This window comes from Manis javanica, chromosome 2 (genome assembly GCF_040802235.1).
Source record: "Manis javanica isolate MJ-LG chromosome 2, MJ_LKY, whole genome shotgun sequence".
Lineage (NCBI taxonomy): Eukaryota > Metazoa > Chordata > Mammalia > Pholidota > Manidae > Manis > Manis javanica.
This window is the reverse complement of record NC_133157.1, coordinates 204,951,402-204,970,339: the sequence shown is the minus strand read 5'-3', so window position 1 is coordinate 204,970,339 and position 18,938 is coordinate 204,951,402. Positions and strand designations below refer to the sequence as shown.

General features: G+C 40.6%; 1 long non-coding RNA gene and 1 other non-coding gene across 2 annotated transcripts in view; one reads left to right on the top strand and one right to left on the bottom strand.

Moving 5' to 3' along the window:
- The first annotated feature begins 5,313 nt into the window (after nucleotides 1-5,313).
- LOC140848009 (uncharacterized) overlaps nucleotides 5,314-18,938 on the top strand; it is a 102,563-nt gene continuing 88,938 nt past the window's right edge. Inside the window, exons 1-2 of the long non-coding RNA XR_012128437.1 lie at nucleotides 5,314-5,465; nucleotides 6,753-6,814. This is a non-coding gene — a long non-coding RNA (uncharacterized lncRNA). The remainder of the gene's footprint in view (nucleotides 5,466-6,752; nucleotides 6,815-18,938) is intronic.
- Nucleotides 14,530-14,637, bottom strand: LOC140848107 (U6 spliceosomal RNA). Its single transcript, XR_012128656.1, has one exon. It is a non-coding gene; the product is annotated as a U6 spliceosomal RNA (small nuclear RNA).

The following is an 18,938-nucleotide window of genomic DNA, read 5'->3' as shown; positions in this document are numbered from 1 at the left end:
GGAAAGAATAAATAGCAACAATAATCTAAAAAACAACTATTCACTAAACCTGGAAATTCAAACTCAAAATTTTCAATGTTGAACTTACTCTTGTTCTTCAATTTCATTTGTCTTGTGGATTTTCTATCCCGATTGGTAGCCATCATGCCAGTCAGACACTCATTTAAAATGTGACATTTAACTTCAAGATGCTTTTCTTTCTCTCATAACATGATTTTGCCTCCATACTCTTTTTCCAGTCCATCTCTTCCTGTGTTGCCACTGCCCATTACCCTGACTCAGACTTGTCTGATCTCCCCTGGACTATTTCAGGATTCTCCTAATTCGTCTGCCTGCCTTGAGTCTTTATTTCTCAAATCTATCCAGCATATTGCCACAAGGGTGACCCACCTTCAGTACATCTGACCAGGTTGTTACTTCAATCCTAGATCACTTTTCATTGCATGATGAGTAAGGTCTAATGTGCTAGCTTTAATACATGTTCACACATTCTTCACTGTATCTTCCTTTAAGAGGTGGACCTTAATTCTTTCCCCTTGAGGGTGGGCTTGATGAGTAGATTATAACGGAAGTGATGGTGTGTGACTTCCATGAGCAGGTCGTGAAAGGTATTTCGACTTCCTTCTAGCTCTGCCTCTCAGACGGCCCACCCTGGAGGAAGCCGGTTGTCATTCTGTGAGAACATTCACGCAGCATGAAGGAGGGGTCCACACAGCAAACAACCGAGCCCTCCTGCCAACAACCATCTTGGAAGCAGATTCTCCAGCCCCAGTGAAGAGTTTAAGTGATTACAGTCCAGGCTGATGTGTTGATGGCAACCTCAGGAGAGACTCTAAACCAGAATAACCCGTCCAAGTCACTCCCAAATTCCTAACCCATTGAATCTGTGAGAAAGCAACTGATTGTTATGCTAAGCTGCCAAATTCTAAGTGTAGCAATAGATATTTGGTCTCAGCCTAACACTTTCTCCCCCATTGTTGAATTTGCCACTTTTAAAAACGCATATGGGTCTGTCTGCCCTCTGTCTGAGCCTCCTGAGGGTAGGTACTGTAATTCACCAGTACACTGATATATCCCTGTGTAGTAATTATAAATCACAAAGATGGCTGCAACCATAGCTCCTATTCCAAGCACTTTTCTAGAGTCTTGCCACTTCCCCATCTAACAGGTCAACTCTGTGTCTCCTCCCTTTGAAACTGGAGAGAACTTTGTGATTGTCTCAAACAATAGAGTAGAGCTGAAAAGATGCTATTTTGCTTCCTGAGATAAATCATAGAAAATGCCATGCACTGCTGCTTCTCTCTTTAGACTCCTGCTCTTGGAATCCAGCGACTGTGCTGTGAGGAAACCAGTCTGTATAAATATCCACATGGGCCCCAGCTCACAGCCAGAGCTGAGGTCTTAGACAGCAGCCAACGCCAACTAGCCATGTGAGTGAACCGTCCTGGAAATGGATCTTCCAGCCTCTAACTGAGTCTCCCACACCAATGCCGCATGGATCAGCGATGAACTGGCCCTGCTAAGCCCTGCTCAAATGGCAGATTTGTGATGAATGGAATGATTATGATTAGTTTAAGCCGCTAGGTTTTTGGCGTCATCTGTTATGCAGCAATGTATAACTGGAAGGTAGCATAAGATATCGGTGAAAAGCATAAGGAATTTGCGGTCTGAATTGATATGAATTGATCTGGGTCCCACCTCTACTACACGTGAAGTGAATGACTTGAGTAAATCCATTTGATTCTGTGGGCTCAACTTCAAACGTGGGTAACACCTATGTTACAGGTTTGTTGGGTTAATTAAATGAAATACTGGGGGAGAAAGATATACTTTAAGAAGGATAAGGAGAAGATCTAGCTTTAAATTCATGGGGGTTAATCCTTACTAATTAATTATATCTAATATTTATGGATCACATGCCATGTGCCAGACACATTCTAGATGTTTTACTCTTCCAAAAACTTTGTGATTTAGTTACTTTTAAAATCCTTCTTTACAGTGAGTAAATTGAGCCCCCAATAGCTTAAGAATATACTCAAAGTCATAATGGAATACTTAACTTGTACAGAATTATTTTTCTATGTCCACATGTCTCCCCAGGGCTGTTGGAGAGCAAGGAGTGTGTGTTTTGCTCACAACAGGCTTCCCCATCCCTGGCTCATAGCAGAAAGTAAGTTCGTATCTGCTGAGTGAGTGAACCTTCAGGCATTGACTCACATGTCAAAGTTTGTGTGTGTGTCTTGAAAAGACACAGATGGGAGTTATGGCGTACTGGCTTTATCAGAGCAGGTCCACACAGCTGAGTGTGGAGTGTCCTGTGCCAGGACAGCTGGGAAGCATTAAGATCACATCCTTACATGATCAACCAGCCACTGTGACTCAGTCTGTAGTATGGTGATACTGTGGCTAATTTGCATGAGCTGTTTGGTTTCAGAAGCTTAGCAATGGCACAATAAAACCTTTATTAACAAGGCTACTCAGGGAATGGTGTATTCCAACTACTGAGAAGGACTAGAAAGCTCTTTTGTTTAAACCCTTTTGGAAAATATCTATAAAATGTGGTGGCCATCCATTCTGCCTTGCTAAGGACCATGCAAGTGGGTATGATTTGTGCCTTGAAATTGAAATAGCTGATCTGCAGTATCTTACCATGAACTTTATGCTAAGCATGACAATTTGGGGGAGGGCACGTAGGAGGAGGCTGGGCTGAAAGTCTTCGGAGATGAGCCTCTCCTTTCAGATGCTCATTATAACACTAACATAATGATGCAGACTTATTTTCCCTTAGAATTGGCAATTTTCTCTTTTAAAGAAATAGAATGATGGAGAAAGGGGAAATTCATGAAAATTCTGGTAAAAATCCTAGGTTTTTTTCAATCTCAACTTAATTTCTTCTTTAAAAAGGCTGTAATTTTTACTTAGAACTGTGCTTGCCATGCTTGATGTAGTAAGTGTAGCTTTTCACTGGTCTGCAGAGAAGAAAGGAGGAAGAAAGGGGGCTAATCACTCATGGGGGAGGGGTCCAGGATGGGTTGTTCTGTATCTTCAGAGGGAGTCCTTAGTGGATTTACGAGAGAGGCAAAATGCACTGTGACAGAAGGGGACATGATGTGATTTTAGTAGGCACTGAGAAGGTCCTTCTGCCAAAAATGCACCCAGCTGCTTGTAGATGTATGCCATTGCTTGAACTGGGGACAATGCCAGAAAGCCAGCTGTTCCCTCAGATACTCTTCCCACAGGCTGCCTGAGACACGAAATTCCAGTCTTGAACTGAAGGCTAAATGATCCTCTATAATCTATCCCACAGCACGTGCCCCCCTCTCCCTCCACCAACTCTAAAATAGAGGTATTAACAGATATTTACACCATGGTATGAATTCTGTAGACTTGTGCAAAGAACAGAAATTATGTAAGTAGGAGAATCCTTATTCCCCTCCACCCCACTTAACTCTGTGACTTTGGTCAAGTCCTATCTGCTTATGCAGCAGTTTCTTCTAGAAAATAAGAACAGCCAAACCAAATGGGCTTTTGGGAGTGCTAAATAAGACAAATGTAGAACACCAATTAGCGGACGGCTAGAAACAGTCCAAACGCTCATCAAAGGGAGACTTGTTAAATAAGCTTTGGAATATCCACACAGGAGCATACTCCGCAGATGTGGAGAGGAGTAAGGGGAATCTATGCACTGATAGAAAGTGAAGTAACAAACAGTGTTTAAAATATGCTACAATTAAGAAAGGAGGAGAATTAGTAAGTACACATTTATAATTTCAGTAGCAGGATAAACTAAAAATTAATTAAAAATGGGAAGGAAGGAACAGGAAATAGGGGATATGAAGAGGAGATAGACTTTTCTATAAACCTTATTTTATTTTTGACTTTGGCGTCATGTAAATGTTTTACATAATTAAAAACAAAGCTAAATCAAAGAAAAACACTAAGCCAAAACAAATCCTAAAAGTTTTAAACAAAAATTAAAAAAATTTTTTAAACAGAAATGAACCTAATTTTATATCAATTCTGTGGCAAAACCACCTCAAGAATGATTTTGAATGATTTCCAGTGATTTTAAAGCACATATTTGGATGTGTATCCTTAGGGAGATACAGTCTGAGGATAAAAGGAAGTACTAAGACATCTTAGACTGAATTCTTTTAGCTAGTTGTTAGTCGTGATATTTACAGTATTTTTTGAATACTATTATATACAGTAGGGTAAAGCAGCTAAGTAAGTTATCCTCAGGAGATAAGATTTTCAGAGTAAGAAAAAGATAAGTTTAAAATAAAATAAATGAAGTAATGATTCTATAGTCTTTGATTTGAATGAGAAATATCCGTATGAGTTTATGATTTTACTCTTTTTAAAAGCTACACATTTCCTACTTCTGTCCTCTGAAAAGGCTTAGAAGCACGACTAACTCAGTTTTAATGATCACTGTGGGCATCCAGATTATAATATCTAAGGACCATCTTAAAGGAACAGGGGCTCCTTGGGGAAATGGCCAATTCTAGATCTGGGACAGGAAGTGTTTGAGATAAGCCGGGTCCCCAAACAAGATTACAGGAGCCAACCTGAAAGCACTCCCACTGGCCAAATTCGGAAAGAATATAGAAGCAAATAATGACTACAATATATTGAAACACATCAAATACACAAAATCCGCAAGTTCAGTTGGAGGTGCATGGGCACATGTTCACTATTCTGAAAATAGATACATAAAAGGGAAAATATCAGGCATTTATCCTGCTTTATCTGTTTGTTTCAGGTAATCAAACAACTGTTGAGGGAAAATTCCCTATTGAAGAATTCTGATATATGTAGGAGGAATAGGTATGATTTAAAAAAACCCTCCATTCTTAGTGGTAATCGTTTTGCAATATATAAAGGTACCAAATCAACATGTTGTGCACCTTAAACTTACACAATGTTGTGTGTCAATTATATCTCAGTGAAGCCGGGGGGGGCAGACAACAAGTCCCTTCTGCTAACACTGATGAAATAATAGTCGTAAACAACAGTCATCCTTCTCTGCCAACACCTATTAAGTGAAGACTGATGAGAAACTTTATAGTGGAACTAGCCTCATAATACTCAAACAAAATGAACAATGGGAAGTTTAAATACCACAAGAAACAGGGCAATTGGACAAAAACGGTTTTCTCCCTTGGAAACAGGGACAGGAGCCTCCTGGTCACAGTGGGTGGAGGTAGGGAGTAGTTGCAGATTTGTGGTCTGAGTTTGGCAGTGGGTAGGACCCACATTTCTTCACCTCCCACTCTCCCGATCCTTTCCATCAGCAGAACAGGATGGGGAACCACCTACAGGACGGCAAGGACAGGGTTGAATGCAAAGCTCTCAGCCGGAGTCTCTTCGACTTCATCTTGGACATGTTATTTAATCTCTCTCAGCCTCAGTTTTCTCCTCTATCTACCGAAGATGATAACTAGAGTCCTTGGGTGTACAAGGTGAGATGATGTGATTCAAGCGCTTGGCCGTGATATGCACCGTGAGCTCACCCCAGGGCCAGAAACAACTTGTGGATCTCTTTTTCCTTCAAAGGGAAAAGGAGTCAAGGGTTGTGTCGTTGCTTGTACACAGGCTTCTTTCTTTCTTTTTGCGTGCTCGTTTTCTCTCAGAGGGACAATTGTGATTAGTCATTAGAGCAGAGTGTTGGCTAAGGAATTCAGTCCACCTCAGCAGAAGTGGAGCAGCAGGTACCAATTATGCTGTCTCAGATAAGTCCCTTTTTTTTTCTTCTCCCAAGGGCTTTATTTTATGTAGTTTTACTTCTGAAAATGCGTCTCTCCTCCTTATTGTGACATTGTCCTTGGCTCCCCACAAGGGGAGTGAACTTAAGTCCTGCCCAGTGAAGTGGTTTATGTCCAAGTTTGACGTAGGTAAAATGCTTTCAGTAAATGAAAAGATGATGTACCTAAAACCATTACTTGCCGTATCTTAAATTGGATCTGTTGCAAAACCATATTTGATACAGTATTTTTTAAATACCTCCACTATCATTCGCGTCATCCAAGAGCCTGTGATACAGCGTGGGAAGAACATTTTTATCACCTTCCGTTCTTCACGGGCTGTTGGTCGATTGTTCTCGGGAATCGTCACACATTGAATGCCCAGAAGCGTTTTCTCCCAAGCAGGCTACCAGTTGGGGAACAGTGGAGGAAAATGAAATTGAAGCGTATTGAAAGATTATTTCTGTATACTTCTCACCTTCCACCATCCAAACTGCTTTACTTTTACAAGTGTGGCTCCGTTCTTGCCTTAAAATAATAAATAATCCTAGCTTGGACGACACAGTCATTTGACACTGCTGCCACCTAGTGGAATCTTTTAGTAACAGGACGAAGTGACAATCCAGGGTGTTTCTCTGTTCCCTGGAACAGTGCTGGACTGGACTTCAAGAGGAGGAGGTAACTGACTACATGGTATGATTTCAAGGGTGATAGGAAAGCCGGGTGCTCCCTCTAACACATTTGTAACCATTAGTGCCTGGAAGATCAGCATTGGGCTTTTATTTCTTAGCTCTGCATTTTGAGCCTATCATCTTCGGGAAGGATACAGGGCCCTCATACTTCCTGGAGACAGCTAAGTTACTTCAGCGGCAGGCACGGGGCAGGATCAGTACACACCCATTCCTGGAGAAACAACCTCAGCAGCCCCGCGTGTCACCAATGCACATTTCCTTTCTCTCTACTGCTTTGCTGCAAACATCTAATTTCCTCTTTTATTACTTCCAGGCATTCTTGGAACTCTTGGTCAGGCAGCACGTACACCTTACTGACTACAGAGGGACAACATGGTAAGTTAGGGGGCGAGGGGCTGAGTTAGAGTTTCTCTGTGTGTGTGTGTGTGTGTTTATTACTTGCTAATGACCACAAATACTGGACTGAATCTATGGCTGAACAAATTGGTTTGAATAGAATATGTTTTACCTGAAACAGATTCCAAACTGGTTGTGTTGTTAAGAGACAACACTGTCACCCATTCAAATTAGCTGACACTTCTTTGAACTTTGAAAGATATTCTTCTGCAAAAAGTTTAGCTGGAAGCCATGGATCATGTGTCTACCACCCAGGGAGTTAGGTCCTTGGTACCTTTCCTGGTATTATCAAGACTAGTTCTAGATCTCAGCCCTCGACACATAGCCTTGGGTTAGTAAGAAAGGGGAATAGCTGGATAGTTCCCAAATAAGAAAGGTGGAGTGTAAAGAAAAAGCTAATAAAAAATGGAAATTAGAGAAATAGTAGAATTGTTCTATCAGCTGAGTCAAACACATGATTTAGTTTTCCTTTCTGGAAACAACTTCAAATAATTGAATTTAATACATTTGTTCTTTTGCCTGACATTTTAATAATTATAGCAAATACCTACTAAATCGATATGTTACTGGGTACTATTCTAGGAACTTTAGCTATTTTTTAAAGTATCAGCAAGGATATATTCAAGTTTACTCTGAGAAATTGTTGGCTAACATGGTATATTCTTTTGGGAATCCGTAGAATGGTTTCTAACTCCAAAGTGTGGCATCCGTTTCCTTCACTCTTACCCAGCTGCTAAGTAATTAGATCCTGGGTTTAGTATTTGGGTCATTCTTCCATTCCATGGCATGTGCATTTGCTGAAGACAGTGGTATCACAAGGAGAGTCATTACTTTTAATTTAAAGGATACTTGAGAAACAGGAGTGTTACCTGCAACAGGTAAGACACCAGTGGCTGGCCGGTGGTCTCAGAGCCTCCTTGGCAGGCCCTCCTCCGAAGCTGCTGCACAGCTAATCCAGAGCTGCCATCCAAACTCTGGCCAGCGGCAAAGCTCTTAGCTGTGGGTGCCCTGCTGGTGAGCGGACATATGCATTATGCACTTCTTTGAGCAGGTCAGTTATAGAATTAGGACTTGCCACCTAAAATGACCTTTGCCTTCTTTTGCTCATCGGGCAGGGAAAGGCCTATAGTCATTTCTCTAAAAACATCACCAGTACAGAGGAGGTGAGTAAGCAGCATTTAGTGGGACTTCAGCAGTATCAGAAGTTTGGGATTAGCTACTGATATTGCAGTCTTCGCAAGAGAGAGCTAAGGTTGCAGATGTTGATTAAAGGGTTTAAAAAGAATAAGGCATTTATGTTCCTTGACACTCCTGTTAAGATACTTGCTCACTACATTTAAGGCTGAGAGCTAGGGACATTATCTTGTTATAGGGGGAAAGCACAGGGTAGATGCCCATTCTTGGAATTTAGAAGAGCAAAGTCCGTGATTCTGAGTTTGTGTATATATGAGTGTGGTAGGGTTTGTAAAAAGACCTTGCAGTATACTCCTTCTCACTTCATCAATACTCATCTCTGGGAATCCAGAGTATCAAATGTGTTCTAAGAAATTCTAAGTGTGATGGAGGAAGAAAGTTTTCTCTATTGTCCAATATATTTTCACCCAAGAAGAGAAGAACCTGTGTGGATTAGCCAATGACAGTTTTACTAAGCTACCATTTATGCCAACTCCTGTGTGATAGGGACTTTGTGTACATCATCTCTAATCCTCAGAACAATTTTCATTTCATTTTAGCATGCAGACACTAAAACTCAGGTTAAATATATTGGCCAAGAACACACAACACAGCCTGTAAGTTGAAGAGCTGTTACTTATCTCAAGCATGTTTATTCTGCTAGGGGATCATGTCAGTGTCATTTGGTGTCATTAATTGCAGAAAATCCATTTACTCCCCCTCTGCCCCTAAATCTAACCCAAACAGATAGTCTTTAAATGAAACCTTCTAGAAACTCACCTGTTCTCCCTCAGAGTAGTGCTGATGTTGGGGTAGAGCAGATATTCTCTTTAGACGATATTCTCTGCCTTTGTGGGGATCTTGAACAGATAGCAGTATCATTAATCATTTAAGTGGTTCTCATGTGTAAAAATGTCAATGGACTACGTTCTTCAAAGGACAAGTGAGAAGGGCTGTCTCTGGCAGTATGTGTTGTGAATAATCCTAAATTAGTGTGAAACTACCTACTCTCAGGAATCCATGACAGTGGACAGAAGTAATGGGGCATTTAATTTTTAAAAAGTAGACAATATTCAGATCTTTGATAATTGCTTTTGGATTATATTAATGATTTGGACAGGGGAAATTTCCATTTCCTAATTATTTTCTTTAGCTTGTATAAAAACGATTTTGCATCCCCCTGGTTCTCCTAGGAGAAAAAAAGCAGTAAGTGGCCTGTGCTGGTTAGCAAGAAAAAAATGCCCAAGGTTAAAATCCTGGGATGTATATACAAATATAAATCATAGCCAACCTGTTCTATCTCACAGTCACTTTCACCAAGGTATTTATTATTTATTTGTGGTGTGTGCCAAATATTTATGAATGCATTAATATCATTAACCATTTTTTGATGTTATTTTGCTACATACCTTAATGAATACTTGCTATATGTGCAGATCAAAACATCTTGTGTTCAGATAGATCCTATTATATCTGACAAAAGTTGCTCTCTTAAATAGAGTAGGTAAAGCCTTCCTCCACAGTCCCCTCCTCTAAATCTTGCTAACAGAATTTGATTACTAGAATTTGCTAATGATTTAAAGCTAATTGTCTACTCCAAGCCTTGGAGATTATGAATTCTACATCAGGGTAGAAGTTGAAGTTTTACTTTAATAAATAATGTGCTTTTAATAGCAAGTGCTGAATATCTGGTTATGGGTGAATGTACAAGTTACATATTTATATGTGTGTATGTATAACATACATGTGCACTGTATATGTTAAATACATTATAATACATATATGTGTATATATGTATGCATATATGTGCACGGGTTGATCTGTTTGGTCTCTAACTGAATTTTTAATATATTTTTACTTTATTCTTTTATTGGTAGAAGCTTTTTCCACTGAAAAAAAAATGTACTTTATAAATGAAGATTAAAAAAAATCTCTTGAGATATATTGACTAGGAATTCATGAAAGTAAATTCAAAATTTCACTTGCTTAATTCTACCAAGTAGGTAGGCTCCTAATAACTAATATCTGGGAATATGGGAACAATTGATCACAATTTTCAGTTCTTGTCTAGATGTTTGGTAGAGCTCAGTTATAACCATTACAGTGAACAACATATACACACATAATCAGTAGAACCTCCTTTCAAGCTCTTTGGGAATGGGCAATAATATGGCTAAAAAAAAAAAAAGTAAAAGCACAAATTAAAAGGCTAAAAGAATATTTATTGCTATGGCAACAATGATCGACAGTGTTTGTTCAGATTTGCTGAGCACATGTTTTGTGTCCTGTCTTCTTTGGTGCTGGGAGCAATGAAGGAAGGAAGGTCGGCCAATTCCGCGTTCATCCAGCCTTTATTTTTGAGCGCTTACCACGGGCAGGCTTCCCTACCGCCACCTGAGCGAGCGGATGCCGCTGGACTGCGAACTTCCCACGCGTTTCTCAGTGGTTTCCGTCCCCACCCCTAGGTGGCGCTGGAGCTGGAGCGGTTTACTTCCTTCCGTGAGGTCAGCGGGTTAGGCTCCAGTTACCTAGCTTCCCCTAGGGCAGGCCTTCTTCAGAACAGAGTTCTTATGGGTATTTCAAAATTTCTGCCCCTCCTGCCAGAAGCTGGAGGGGTTTCCTCTGATACTTACCATGAGAACCTAACTGAGGCCCTGGAGGTAAACAGCAAACTGTGCCTCCCCGCCGCCATGACTGCCCTCCCTGGAGCTTTTGCCTCTCAGAGTCGTCCGCACCGAGCCCAGCAGCCGCCCAGTCCGGTTCAGGTCTCCCACCTCGGCCCCGGCTCCCCCCGAGGCTCCCACCTGAGGGTCTGCTGTGAGCCGTGACTCCCTGGATTCACCTGTGGTCTCTCCAGTCTTGGGGGCAGCGGTTTATCTTGCGTCCTTCCCCCTCTTACATTTCCAATGAGAGTTGTTGATTTTTCAGTTCGCTTAGCTTTTTACTTGTTAGGATAGAGTGGTGACTTCCACAGTCCTTACATGTGGAACGGGAAACTGAAAGTAAGAACCTCCCATTTTACAAAGGAGAACTTAGTCTACAACATAGTAAGCAATGCTCAGTCACATAGCTAACACATCAGAGACAGACTAGTATTCTGATTCTAAATCTAGGCTTCTTAATAGGTAATGGGATTCCTTCCCCACCTAGCATAAGCTTTAACAATGGCATGGTCTCTGTCTTCAAACAGAGCTAAGAGGGTCAACTTTCTATCATGTCATTGGCCCAGAAATAAAACTGAAGTGGACGTATGCATGATGGGTGTCAGACACTGACTGTTTCAGAGCAATCTAGGTAACCTCGGGCAAATTACTTAGCCTCTCTTTGCTTTCTTTTCTTCATCTGTAAAATGGCAATAACATTTCTTACAGGATTGGTGTGAGGATTAATCACAGGTAGAGCCTTTGGGACAGTGCCGAGCACATATGCAGGGGTCAGGTAATGCTATTGTCAGTGGTCATAGGTGGAGAGGTAGGAGTTATCTGAACCTTGACCCTGTCCTATCCCTTTGCCTCATCCTGGTTCCTGGCTGGTCCCACATTTCCTTCTCCCACAACTCTCTGTGTGTTTTATTTTTGTTTATTGCTGTGGATTTTCCTTTTCCTGTGCACATTCATCTTTTGGTTCCTGCTGAGCAGCTCTTGAGAATTTTCTGTTGGAGTAATCTCCTGAACCAAAGGAAATTCCTCACATGTCTTGGATTGAACCACTATTACTGATGATCTACTTTAGGTTTGAATGGCTTATTTCTCAAATATAACCCCAGGTTGCTGAGACCCTGTTTTGTTTTTCCCCAAATAAATTTGGGCCAAGTATGGCCTTAATACTCAATATCTATAAATGTAACCAGACAAGCTGTCTATTCACAATTCTTGCTAGAGTCAGAAGGGATTACCAGAGACCATGATTGCAGAATCTGGCCAATAGCAAGCACATAGGCATTTCCTGATAATCTTGGCTTACCTATCTATATATATACCGAGGCCTGGCTTCACAGATTTGGAACTAGCATTACAATCCATGCGGATAGCTTAAGCCTTATCACAGCAATTTCTTTGTCATATCCCCAGGGAATGTTTTTGCCTCTTCTATTAAAAGACCATGACTACAGCTGGACTGTGACAGTCTTTTCACCCAAAGAATTACTGGGGCCTCGTTTTCTGTGGAGTAGCATCAGGGGAAGTGAGTGGGCCATGAATGATTTACATTGTTATCATTATTGTCATCAAAGCGTTATTATGGGGTGAAAGAATATTAAAGGGACAGTGAAGAACATCAAGGTGCAGTGGTTAGAGCTGTACATGGAACAGGTCATTACATAATATGAAATGATGAAAACACAGGCAATGGCTTTAGGAATAAAAATCATCTTGGCTACACATCTGAAAAGGGATCTAGTGTACCCCAATAGCAAAGTCATGAAATCTAGGCTTCTGACATGATGGAGAGTTGGGCTGGGACAGACTGGGGTAGGAAGGAAGTATTTAATATTGCAAGAAAGGAACTAATCAAAGTGTACTTTTTTTGTTGGCATTAAAGGGAAAGAAGCTCCAAAGATTACACCTGAAAGCTGTTGTCTTTTGAGCATCATGCAGGGTCTACAAACCCCCGTTCATGCTGCAGCAGGAGACAGAGAAAAATTCCAGAGTATTGGCAGAGAATTTCAGCAGGCTGTTTTGCTAAAGCATACAGGAAACTTAACAAATTTATAAAACCATAGACTGTGGTATCTTTTGACATCTCAAATTTAAGCAGTCGTAAACAAAGGGACTTGAAATAACTTGTGGTTCGATTTGAATTCTATGGGGGCAGAAATAGTAAAACCTGTTTCTACTGGATTGGGACATGCTCATTCATTCATTTATTCATTCAGCAAGTGTTGGGACCTACAACATGCCAGCTACTGTGCTAGCATCTAGGTATGCAATGGTGAGTAGCACAGACACAGTCCTTGTATTTATGGCTTTCCTGGAGTACAAAACAAAGCATTCCAAATTTGTATAAGGGCTGTGAAGGAAATGATCAAGGTCTGGTAAGAGAGCACACTGGGTGGGATGAGGCATCTCAGTGGATAGTGTGGTCTGGTAAGCAGGCTGGTGGGGAAATGCCAATTAAGAAGAAGCTTGACGTATGAGGAGATATCCATTCAATCATAGTGGGAGGGAAAAAGAGGACTGGGTGTGGGAATAAGTATGATCATGTCAATAAACTGAAAGGAAGTATGAGCAATAGAAAGTTCTTCCATTGATATGACTGAGCTTCCACACCAGTTTTATGTCCATTAGATTAATTTCTCTTGAGAGAGAATCTGATTGGTTCAGGCTGAGTCAGGTATCCGGCCCTGCCAATCATCTATGGCCAGTAGGGCATCATCAGGCAACCAAACACTATTGCCTGGGGATTTTCTCTGGGTGGGGAGTTAGCATTTCAAGCAGCAGGTCTGTCCTCGCCTGGGTGTGGGGTGCATACTGGATATTGCTCCTGGCACATCCCGTTGCTCTTTGGAAGTCTGTGAATGAATGAATAAGTGGGCAGTGCTGGTGTACAGAGCAATACTAGGCTATGTGGTGAGAATTCAGGGACTCGGATTTGGTCTTTACCTTAAATAATGGTATAAATTTTACTTATCAACACTCAAGGGTAAGAAATGCCACTTGTGCTTATATCTTTAAATTACGTATGGTCAATTCAAGCAATCTTACCTCTCTACCCCAGCCTGGCCAGCAGAAAACCAAATCTTAGGATTTGGGGGGTCCTTTTCCACTCTCAGTTTAGGAAAATATTCTAAGGGCCCATATAATTGAAGAAGACTTGGAAATGGCCCCCCCTGTGTTTAGTCCTATATAAGCTCATGAGGTCTCTTAAGGATGAGACCTCCACCATCTCCAGACCACCCCGGGCATGGCTCGTCAGGGTCTGTGCTCTAACATTCTTAGCTGCCCTAGCAGAGGGCATGCCACTGGGAGCTGAGAATGTCAGTGAAGAGGGATTCTGCTACTCATAGAATCAACCTCAAACTATTTCCTCCATCTTTTATCTCCGGAAAACCACCTGTGGATGGATGTCTGATTCAGGGGCTTTTTTTGGTCTTGAGGAAACAATAGCTCTGTGTGCCAGACGGTAGGATGAAGGTGCAACTGTGTACCTCTGTGGACTGGCATCTGGATCAGGATGTGAATGGAGCCCCCCGGAATTGTTCGGCTGGCCTTGCAATGACAAAAAAAAGCCTATGACTGTTTTACTAATGGGCACCTACTATGCGCTAGGGATTTTTTGTGTACATTGTCTCTGATCTTCAAAAGAACTTCTATTCCATTGTAATATGGAGACTAAAACTCAGACAGGTTGATGTATTGACAGAATACACAGCATGTAAGTTGCAAGGCTGTTATTAACTCAGTTATGTTTATTTTACTAAAGGATCATGTCAGTTTCTGGTATTTAGTGTCGTTAATTGGGGGAGGGGAATCCAGTTGCTTTGCCCAACCCAACATATATTCTTTATTTTATTCATTCACTTAAAAAACATGGAACACTTTACGAATTTGTGTGTCATGCTTGCGCATGGGGCCATGCTGACGTTCTCTGTATCATTCCAGTTTTGGTATATGTGCTGCTGAAGTGAGCACCATATATTCTTTAAACCCATCCCTTCTGAAAGAAACTCATATAATGTTTTCTAAGCAAATCAATATCTATTGATTTAACAAAAGGTTTGATTTTTGGTTGATCAATGAGCAAAGCACACAAAATGGAGACTACCAGATTTCTATTTTTTGGTCATGATAATCCTGGCTGTTTTGTTTCAGGGAAGGCATTTGTTTTCTTGTTACACAGTATGTTGTGACCCTGCTGCCCAAACCTTAAAACCAAACATGTTGTCTGACATTGATTTTCATTCCCCTTTCAAGTGCCGGGGGCAAGTCTGACATACAGAGTTTGGACCCCAAAATGTTGTTTTTAGACACTGTGATGGTTAATGATAGGAAGGGCAAATACATTTAATCTCATATGAACTCAATTCAGGTGGTAATGGCTACCCAAGCTGCAGTGGTGAGGAGGATTCTGAAGCTGTTTCTAGGCTCAGCAGGAAAGATTGATCATTGACACCTGTCACAGAAGTGGCATGGTGGGAGTGAGAGACAATGTGAACCGGTTTGCGAGGATTGGAGGGCAAAGTATTTGAAAGAAATGATCAGAGAAGTCAGGGCCATAGAAATGGTAAGTTTATCCTGGAAACCAATTTTCATGGTTTGTGAATAGAATTGTGGAGACACAGAGGACATGAGGAAAGCAAAGGATATCTAAGTGAAGGCTGATGGGCTGATGGCAAGCCTCAGGGACCCGCAGAAGATTCTGTATGTTGAATGTATGGAATTACTGGAAATAGTAGAATTAAAGGTGTTGGTAATATGGAAGAGGTGAGTGGAGCAGAGCTCTGATCATCTCTGTTCTTTTGTTCTGGAAATTTCTCTGACCCTGAAAGACACCAAGTTAGGCCACTCCAGGACTAAAATACCGGACATATTTAACCTTTTCTGTTTTTCTGTGTTTTTGTTTTGCTTTGGCTTCGGCTATCCATACTACCAGAACTGATTGCTAGTTTTGATTATCATTTATTTTTTAGTACTGATATTTTTGGCTCCAAATCAGATTTTGTACAGAAAATTCTAATGTTATCAAAACCTTCTTTTTCCCAGTGTTATGTCTATGAAAGTATGAGACTTTGTTATAAGGGAGGAAGCTATTTTTAAAATTTTTTCTAGATGTCTAAATTCTGTAAGTGCAAAAATAGTAACAAGATTTTATTTGGTGTCACATGATATTTTTGCACCTTTAAATTTCAACCACTTGAATTGCTTAAATTTATTACTTTAGCAAATAATCAGACCATAATGTTCCAATTATTGTTAGTCCTTTACAAATATACCATATAAATGCCTGACATGTCTAACTGAAAAGTGCCTGAGGACAGCTGAACATGTGGTCTACAAATTCCCCTACCAGTTAAAACCCAGCCTGTCTCTCTAAGGACTGTAATTTGGGTTTTTTCAATGTGTGACACACATTTCATAATCATCAAAATGAGAAGGTATAGATGATGCTAAAACGACTTGTCTCCTCAATGAAAGAACAAATCCAACAGGTCTTTGGGGAGAAGAATAACCACTAAGAAAATTAAAATTTTACTTCAGCTTCAGGTTTGCTGACAACACATAGGTAACGTCTTGGCCTCTCTGCGACAACATGTATGAACAAAGAACGAAAGATCCGTTTTGGTGATTTACCGTGTGGTGTACACAGATGATTTTGACAGAGTACATTGGAGCACAAAAAGCGTAACTGGGCAAACAATAATATTTTTGAAGGGATAAAAGAGTATCACCTTAGATCAGTGTTTTTCGAGATACTTAGATTGAGACCCACTATAAGAAATGCATTTTACATCACAATGCAGAGAACATTAAGTTCTTAGGTATGTGGGCACATGCACACACACACACACACACACACACACACACACACACACACACACACACACACACACACACACCCGAGACAAAAGCTTGCTTAAAAATACTTTTCCTTCACATTTTATCTATTCCATTTTTTAAAAGGAGCTGGTTGTGGTTGACCAACTGATTTCACAACTCCCTAATGGATTGTTATCTATATCCCTAGTGTGCAAAACAATTGGCGTAGGCGATCTGAGATCTTATTTTTCACTGACCAATTGTTTGGGCATCATACAGGTACAGTTTTTGTGTAACTGTTGATTTGAATCTCAGTATGATTATGTCAAGTGATTCCGAATGAGAGTTCCAGGGAGTGGGAAGAAATAAGAAATCTGAGTTCAGATTTTGACTTCAACACTTGCCTCTTGTGCACAGCTTGCTGAGAGACAGATTCATGTTTAGCTAAGAACAAAGATTTTGCAGTCAGACCGCCTGGGTCTGAATTCTGGCTCATAGCAGCTGTGTGAATGAAGACGGCTGAGTCACTTAACTTCTTTGGGCCTCAGTTTTCTCACCTGTGAAATGGAAATGATAAATACTGTCACCTCCTTTTGACATACTGCAAAAATTAACATAAGGTAAATAGAGTAAGCATTCAATAAATATTAGCAATTACTACTGAGAGGTCCATAAAAATGTTAGAATCAAGAAGGTGTTTTCAAATATCTGTATCTATTATTTCACACGGTCAAACCTGATCCTGTTAGGCATTAGCTAATGTTTCTTGTGTACTTGCCATGTGCCTGTAAAGAGGCATTTAGCCTTTACCATCTTTACAAAATTTAATCACCATTTGGTCTTCCAACAGTGTAACAAAGACAGCCTTAGTGTTCCAATTTTGTAGATGAAGAAATTGAAGCTTAGAGAGATCAAGAAACACAGTTGGTTAATGGTTGGCTGCGATTCTAGCTCAGGTGTGTCTGACTCCAGAGCCCAGGCACCTCTGTCTATTAGTCCTCTTTGGCTCTACTTCTCTCCAATAACCACATGACTCCCCCCTTCACATAGCGCATGTTTCTGCTCAGTATTCATTTTATCCACCCTGTGTTAAGATAGCACTCTCCTTTTTCATCCCCCACTTCCTGTCTGCCATGTCCCATTTAATTTGGCATCATAACACCAAATACCATTTGCCACTTATCCCTATGTGCACTTATCTTGACTATCTTTCTCACACTGAAATAAAAGCTCTATAGAGCAGGGCCTTGATACTGTTTGCTGCTGTATCCCCAGCTCCTACTGTGGAATCTGGGCACATAATATATGCTCAATAAATATTAATTGTCAAATGAATTAATAAATTAATTGGGGCAAGTGAAACAGAAGTAAGTCACGGAAAAACTTAATATTTAGAAAACTTTACTTACAATTTCATTGTTTTTAGATTTATTTTGAATGTTTTCATGTGTGCCCCATCTTCTCAATTATTAATGTTTGGAATGTTCTATGTCTCTCCTAAGAAGAATAAGGGAACTTCCGTCCATACACTGGACCTTTCTATTTAGTTCCACTCAGTTCATTGCAAATGTACCAAGAAAGTGATGATGCTGTTTGCAATTACTGTATATAGTTGAGAAAAAGACATGAGGATCCGTAATCCTCAGCTGCACTATTCTTATATTCCACAAGATGGCGCTCCGATCCTACAGAAATTAGCTTCTTCATTTCCCCAACGCGTGTCTGGGACCCTGCCTTGCTTTGTCTTTTAACTTAATTGTGCCCGTCTCGCTTCTGTATTTTTCACGGGATTTTTCTTTTCTGTTTTCATCTCTTTTCTTACCTTTTTTTCTGGAATGAGCAGACTACTCTGGTTTTAGTGAATACTGTAGTTTTTTAAATTGACTTATTATACAACTGATCAGATCACTGTGCTAATTAAGTTCACTGCGTAAAACAGTAATTCTGTGGGTGGTTTGTGGTCTTTTTTGCTCTCTTCGTACAGCCTTAGGGGATCTTGATATCAAGGTAGGTGATTTTTAAGCCTATGTGTAGTTGCTCTAATCCCATCATAGCATCATCTACTTACACAGAGTATTTTAACTGTGGGTGAAATCATTATTATGATTTTCATTATGACATTCAAAGTCTGACAAAGGATAGTTCTCTGATAACAGATAGCTGGGGTTCGGTTCCCAACCCTGGATACACCAACGACCCTTCAGACTGTTTGCATTCGGTTCAAATTTAATTCCTGGGTGTCAGTGGTACTTTTCTCAACACTGGGTCTCCACTAAAATGACATGACTGGTAAGCAGCGGACAGTCCAATCAGTTGGTCGTTCCTTGAAATGAGAAGTTCTGCAAGTTTTCCCACTGAGATGACTGATTTTCGGACACATTATTTTTAAGTCAGTGTGACTCGGCTCAAGTGACTCTTCTCACCCCAGGACTCTGTTAACTGCCCTCCTAACGGGA